Source organism: Meleagris gallopavo, chromosome 6 (genome assembly GCF_000146605.3).
Source record: "Meleagris gallopavo isolate NT-WF06-2002-E0010 breed Aviagen turkey brand Nicholas breeding stock chromosome 6, Turkey_5.1, whole genome shotgun sequence".
In the NCBI taxonomy this organism is placed as follows: domain Eukaryota; kingdom Metazoa; phylum Chordata; class Aves; order Galliformes; family Phasianidae; genus Meleagris; species Meleagris gallopavo.
The window spans coordinates 27414286-27421727 of NC_015016.2; the positions used below are offsets into that span (position 1 = coordinate 27414286).

A 7442-nucleotide genomic window follows, 5' to 3' on the forward strand; every position below is an offset into this window, starting at 1 on the left:
AATAAGAATGTGATAAATACAACTCATCTCTTCTTTTTAAATTTGCTCAATACGTTTTTAATAAAAATGAAAGACAAAAAATTTAGTTTCTATTCTTGTTTTATAACATAGCAATGAAATTCAAGGAATTAACCAACATTACACATCCAAACTTTATTATTATAAGGCAGAGAAGTCTTAGAAAAATCATAGTTGTCACTTTTGCATTATTTAAATTAGTAATTTCTATCATTTTAGATCACTGTCATGACTGCAATCAAATGAGGATCCTTTTATACAATAAATTTTGAAAGAAAAATAGTTTAGCCGTTATAATCCTCCATTGAGGTATTTAAGAGTACCAAATAAAAATTTTAAAAAATGAAGTAATTTTGTAAAGTAAAGAATCTTATTTTAGAACACTGAAGGAAAAAGTGTAACAAAAAGAAGATTCCTAAATTATGCAGAAATTATTTGTTCTTTGAGTATTCTTTAAATACTCAAGGGTTTTTTTGTGTGTGTGTGTGTGTCTGTTTGTTTGTTTTTTAAGGAAAATTCTAAGGTAAAATGCAAAATATTTTCTACTGAAGTGAATAACATAAGTTAAAGAGTGTTTTTCCCTTGCCTTATAGTTGAAGAAAGTTTCAGAAAAGCTTTTTATCTTTGAAATATATTAATGTTAATTTTAATTAAGTTATATTTTTAAAAATATATGAATTACCAGGACTAGACTAAGCAATTCCAACTTATTTGCAAAGTATTAATTACATATAATTAGTTGAGAGTGGAAAATATCCATAAATGAGATTAAACATCGTGAGGATATTGCTGACTTCAAGGAAAGAAATATGACACAAAGCAAAGTAATAATTAAAAACATATTTCACTAACACTTGCACATCGTGATATTTACCACTCTAATTATCAGTAATTGTTTAAACCTAAACATATTGCTATAGTGTACTCTCCTGCAACTTAATACACTGATGTAACTGGAGAAAAATGAAGTACAACTATCAACTCAAGACCAGCTTAATTTATATTTTATCCATACTTGTGTTCTCCACACCTGAAACTTAAATCCATATTTAAGATGCACAACTTGAAAGTTTCAATATTGCTCTAAGAAATTCAGTTACTGAATTTAAGTGTTGTCAGGGAGTGACTAAACCAAGGAATGGTAGAATATCTAAGAGGAAAATTTTTACTGATTCAGGCATGCAAAAATTAGCAAACTAAGTCTTCTGTTTTTATTTCATTGTACATCCATAGCTAACTTACACTGCAATCTCCTCTTTGAAAAATATTACTATTCCTAAACTGTTGTTTTAACTGAAAAACTGTTAAAAAGTTAGACACAGTGCAGTTAACCATACTTGTCATGTACACATAGCTTTGTGAAACAGTGAACATAGTTTAAGCTTCAGACCACAAATTCAAAATGGTGAAAACAGCTGGAAATACTGGCAAAAATCATATACACAGAGGAAAAAAACCAAAACAGATTAACTGAGCTCTGTAAATGACACAGAATGAAACATGTTATTTAAAAATGCTTTTGATCTGTTGAATATTCAAAGGCATTCTAATAGGTAGTTTGGGGGACAGACTTACTTGTGGGTGCTTTTTTTCCAAGGGAAGATGTCTGAATAAAGTGCTAAGCAGAGACTGAGATCTAGATTTCCACATTACATCAATTTTTCCTACCTCCAATCCCCACAGTGGTTCCAAAATATTTTGATAAATAGTATGACTTCCTAAGAATGGAGCTACACTGTGGTTTCTGATCGTAGAACAAAGAGCATAACCTTAGAGGAAAGAGCGGTGCCTGGGAGGCACTGAAAGTCCACAACCTAACTTGTTTCCAGTATGAGACTTTGAACAGTTAAAATCATAGAGAAGCAGTATTTACAATAAAAAAATATTTAACCGTTTAAATTATGATTATTTTACTGAGTACTTAACTGATGAAAGACTTTGGATGCATAAGATCTGATAACCATAACGCAGAACTAAAACAGATGCAATACAATTTTTCACTACAGCCTTGTCATTTTCTTACTATTTTGTAATTTTTGAGTTGTTATATGCTTACAAAATAAGGGAACAAAATTAATAATCTTCATGTATTCACTGAAAGAAAATCTTCAGACTTGCTCCTTTACATGCATGCCTTTAAAGTGCTTACAAAATTGGTCTTACTTCTGTAAGTGGTGGCTGTATCATCTTTGGTACTTCCCTTTTCAGCAGCACGTAGTATCTGACTGCTATTTAATGTCAAGCATGTTTAGTAAGTTTACACAGTTGTGGAATCTGAGCTTTTGTTTCTTTTTTTAATCACACTTTCCATGTTCATTACCTTGGAATGCAGAAATTGCTGAATTTTAACAGTCAACTGCATATACTATACACAAGAACTAAACAAGAATGAAAGTAGCAAACAAAAGGAAACAGGTGAATAAAAAAAAGTGCAGTAAGTGCACTAAAAGTATGCAATAAAATTGAGTTGAAATAAGTTCATTCCTGAAAGATTTCCTACTGAAGTTAATTATTAGAATTGCTGCTTCATACATCCAGAAGAATCAATGGCTCACAGTGACAAGAAAAACTATACAGTAATATACTCCAGTACAGAATTATGCAAGCCTGTTTTAGTACGGATCTGCAACCTACATCCCAGTGCTTCTCATTGCAGTAACTGCAAGTACCCTCTCCAAACATGTCATGATTTCCACAGTGAAATCATGCACAAGGGCACTAGCTGAAGTACATTTGCAGTGACAGCAGTCAGGACTCTAGGCATACTTTGGAGGCCTGTATCTAGCAGTGTTCCCCAGGGGTTGGTGCTGGGTCCGGTCTTGCTCGACATCTTTATCAGTGAGCCTAATGAGGGGATAGTTTCCACTCTCAGCAAGTTCGCTGATGATACAGAGCTGGGAGGAACGGCTGACACACCAGAAGGCTGTGCTGCCATTCAGTGAAACCCAGACAGGCTGAAGAGTTGGGTGAGGAACCAGATGAGGTTTAACAAAAGCAAGCGTAGAGTTACAGACTATTTAGGTTACTCTATTTAGGTTATTTATATATATAGGTTAGTTATTTAGGTTACTCTAAGAAAATGTAAAGACATGATGATTCAGTCTCCCAACTAAGGAATTTTTAAATAGATAACAAGTTTTAAAATTAAGTAATCAACAACAGAATTTGATCAGGCCTAAAAACCAAAGTGAGTCAAACTCCAACTAAGGTAAAGTACATCCTTTATTATTAAATAACTGGAATAAAGAAGAATATTCAGTCTTAAAATAATTTACTTAGAGAATCACATCTTGAAGTCATGCATGATAATAGCCCTTTTCCTCGCCTTTGGATGCACTAAATTGTCAGTAGCTGAGATGAAAAGTTCTATCTACACTGTTACTACAGTGTGTACAATGTCACTACATTGTATTCTTAGCTTTCTGAAGAGACAATTCAGATGGGTGGTCTTCTATCTGCTGGACACAGTGATTCTCATTTAGTACCTGGCATTTTCTGAGTCTCTGCCAAATGGATGATTCTTACAGATACAGTATATCTGTCAAGGCAAATATGATAACACTTTAAACAACACTCACAATCCACTTAATTTCCAATTTTAATAATGGCTGTATGTCTCCACCAAGTTATATATTTCAGTACTGCTAAGATTCCAGATTTCACCTAGGCTATGGCAGTTTTGCACTGCTGCATGGTTTTGAGCTTTGAGATTCTAAAGGATGAGGAGTGCCATAAAATGGAAGCAATTATCCCATTAGCAACTTCTTTTTTTTTTCTTTAAGCAAGGCATTAGAATTTCTCTAAGCATTCCTGTGGCAGAAATTAATTAGGGCAAGGTGGGGATTCATACAACATCCTGGCTCTACTATTATGCCAAAGAATTAATCAAGGACAGAGCTATCTAAGCTAGCATGATTTTCTCAACAGACCACCAATCTAGCTGCAGGTTTTGAATAGATGAATGCACTGTTGAACAAAATTCCTGAAATACATTTAACCTGAAAATAACTGAGTGGGTTTTATGGATAGAAAAACAGGAAAAAAGAAAATATGTCCTATAAATCTCATGACCAAATTGTTGGGATAAGATGAGGCTATATGAAGTAAAGTAAAATCTCCATGGAAAACATCTTAAATATATAACCTAAAGACTGTACAAATTTCTAAATAATTTCTAAATTCATTTGAGGTTGACAACCATGTATTTAAGTATTAGCCTAAGTGCATCAGCCTGAAGCTGAATAGAGAAAAGAAAATTAAACTTCTTTTTTTTTTAAACAAAGATTACAAGTTACATTATTTCATTCATTTTCAATGTAAATTCATTACAAATTAGTTCCATTAAAATTTTGCATTGAACTAAAAAATACCAATTCTCATCAGGAGTTAAATGGAACAGAACTAAGATACTCCTGTAGCAGTCTTGTTTGTTTGTTTTTTTTTTTTTAATGGGACTAAAATCAGACATTAAGTCCAAGCAGAAATGGACTACAGCAATAAAAAAAGATGTTAAACTAAAAACTTCTTATGTAAGGAGAAATGACATTTTCCATCATTTAGGGGATACACAGACTTTCCTGTCAAATAATTAAATCTACAATCCTTACAATCTACAGGCAAATCAGTAGAAAGACTTCCTTTGTTATTTCATAAGCTTAAACTGAAAATTGAAAAACTTAACGATATTCTCAATTTTTATAATATTATACAGCTAATTAAAATCTATATTAACATTAAAGAAATTAAGAGTTGGAATTTTAACAAGCTGAAATAATCCATGCTACTTCAGACAAGTACACAGCCTAGGACCAATCAAGTAGGTGACAATATTAAAAATATGATTATTGCATTTCATGGGCAGATGGAAATATGATATCTTTATGACTCCACATGAATAAAGGATCTGGCTTACAGTATTGTCCTAATACAATTTACAAAGGTAGCAGACTACTATTGGTTGTTTTAGCTAGCTCATCTAAATTACGTATCACATTTTGCTTCAGTACTTCAAAATACAGTTGATGGGAAGGAAGAAAACCTTCAGACAGAAAATGAAACATGGAAGTAGAAAAAATGCAATAATATAATGATACATGTCATATATTTAGAAGACCTGAACATAAAATGTAGCTAAAGCAATGTAGGTGAGCAAGTCTGAAGAATGAGGTCAACTTATTTTCACAACAAAGCACACTAAATGAAAGATATCTAGCTTTTTAGAAAAAGATAAAGGCCAAGACACAATCCTTTAGAGGTTATAATAGAATCTACATATCTTACTTACAGCTATTCATTTTTAACAATTGTGATCTATTTTTCAGTGCTTTTCTACTACAAAAACACTTCTAACCCATATCACCAATTCATCACTGACTGGCAAAGATTTCACATCAGGTAAAGATTTATATATCTTTTTCCCTCTGAGTGGGCAACAACTTCAACACCTCGGTAAACACAATGTTTAATATCTGCTCAATGTTAAGAAAGTTCTGATGCCCTGAAGATTCAGGTATCTTTAGTCTTAAGAGAGAGGTGTTATTTGTTTTGTGGTTGTTTGTTTGTTTGTTTGAAGGACTTCAGTGTTCGACTGAAATGGCTAAGTTCTGCCTCACTTGCATTTTGACCTTTTAGTCCTGCTGAGTCTGACCCTTTCTCTCAAAGTTACCAAGGCTTTAGTTAACAATTTGTCTGCTACTGTTCATTTAATCGTATGTTGCTTCTGGCAATGTTCATTTGAATGACACTGATTTCTTTAACAAAGAATGAACCCGCAGGAAAATCCCCAAATCAGTCTAGACATTTTGCCTCGAAGGACTTGCCTGACATATGCCAAAATATTACTAAACTGCTACAGCTGACTCCACTTCCCCTCTACAGAGGATACTGAAACATTTCACACATGTTTGAAGAAGAATCTCAGTGATTTTGTAGACTTTCAAAAAGCACTTGAGAAGTTTACAAAATCCACATGGAATACACTCCCTGTTATTTACATACAGAGAAGACAATACTTCTACAATGGGCCTAACAATAGCCAACTTTCTTTCTTATTCTGACAAAATGCTCCTGGAACATTCTCAGAAGTTTGTTAGACAAGAAAAATTTCATGACTTCTGAAAAAAATGAAGTCTCTACTTCTACTGAGGATTTGTTTGGACAGCTTGCAGAATCTCTCTTTTTACCATAGTCCCATCTTGAAATGATTTTTTTGGGAGTGGAAGAACATCTGCCTCCCAGAATTTAGCATCAAAGTATTTCCATGCTTCTCCCTGACACACTATTATTTTGTATCTTGACATTACTACGTTTATACATAGCAGTTCTCTCCTATGCAGGCAGATGCATAAGCATATGCAACTCCCCTCATAAGCATATGTGACTGCTTATTATCCAAGAAGTGGGTAAAACTGGCTACAAACAAATGTATTAATGCAGCATCATCCCAAAAAGTACTCTACCTAGTCTCTGCAGAATTTAGATAGAAACTCTAAGGTTTCATCTTCTTCCTTGTGGTACTTTCTGTAAGGTACTTTAGATAAGCAGAAAAAAATCTCAAACACACTGAAGTTTAGCCTCTTTTAACAAATATTCCTGCTTTCTCTTCTTTTTTATTATCTCTGCTTCATTACCTTGAGTAGCTGAATATAAACTTTATAATCTACAGGTCTACTATCAACAGATTAATACACTAAGTACACATACCCATCATTGATGTTGACAATTCTCCAATAATATATCATCCTTCCTAGGCTTTTGGTTACATCTTCAACACAGAAGCTATTCAGGGTCCTCTACATACCCCTCTTCTGCTTCCATTTTCAATTGTTCCTCTGCAAGATCAGGAAGTTGTTCCTCCTACCTTCCTTACGCTGGCAAGATGCATTTAAGATACATTGTGATTTCTTGAAAACTTCAGCTATTCTATATCATGGCTGCCTTTGTACACTAATGTGACATCACATAACAAGATGCTTTGTACTGAAGACAAAGGATACCTGTGCATTCCACAATATGTCAGAAATAGGTATTAGAGAAATCACTCCCGGCCCACACTGACTCACGAAAAAAGAGGTTGTCTACCTGACTTCCTGATACTCTAATTTCTCATATGATACTGCTCCAGGGAAACACTTGACTTCTAGTACGTCTTCCCCTCATCCTACTCCTCTTCCCAGGCTTACAAGATCCAACTCTGCATTTGCTAATATTTGACATAAAAAGATGAAACTACATTAAGCAAAAAAAAGAAAAAAAAAAGAAAGAAAGAAAAAAAGTAACTAAGTCTAAGGAATTCAGCCTTTATTTGTTTTATTTGGTAAAAGATGGATTTTCAACTAGCACTTAAACTATACTGATATCCCCAGGAGCTGATAGAATAGGTAAAAAAGTTTCCAAAGAAGAGAAATTTAATTCTTGGTAGTTCA

The 7442-nt window shown here is 33.5% G+C and overlaps 1 protein-coding gene across 1 annotated transcript in view; it reads right to left on the reverse strand.

The window, feature by feature from the left end:
* CRPPA (CDP-L-ribitol pyrophosphorylase A) overlaps positions 1–7442 on the reverse strand; it is a 99951-nt gene that overhangs the window by 64070 nt on the left and 28439 nt on the right. The gene's annotated exons all lie outside the window — the stretch shown is intronic.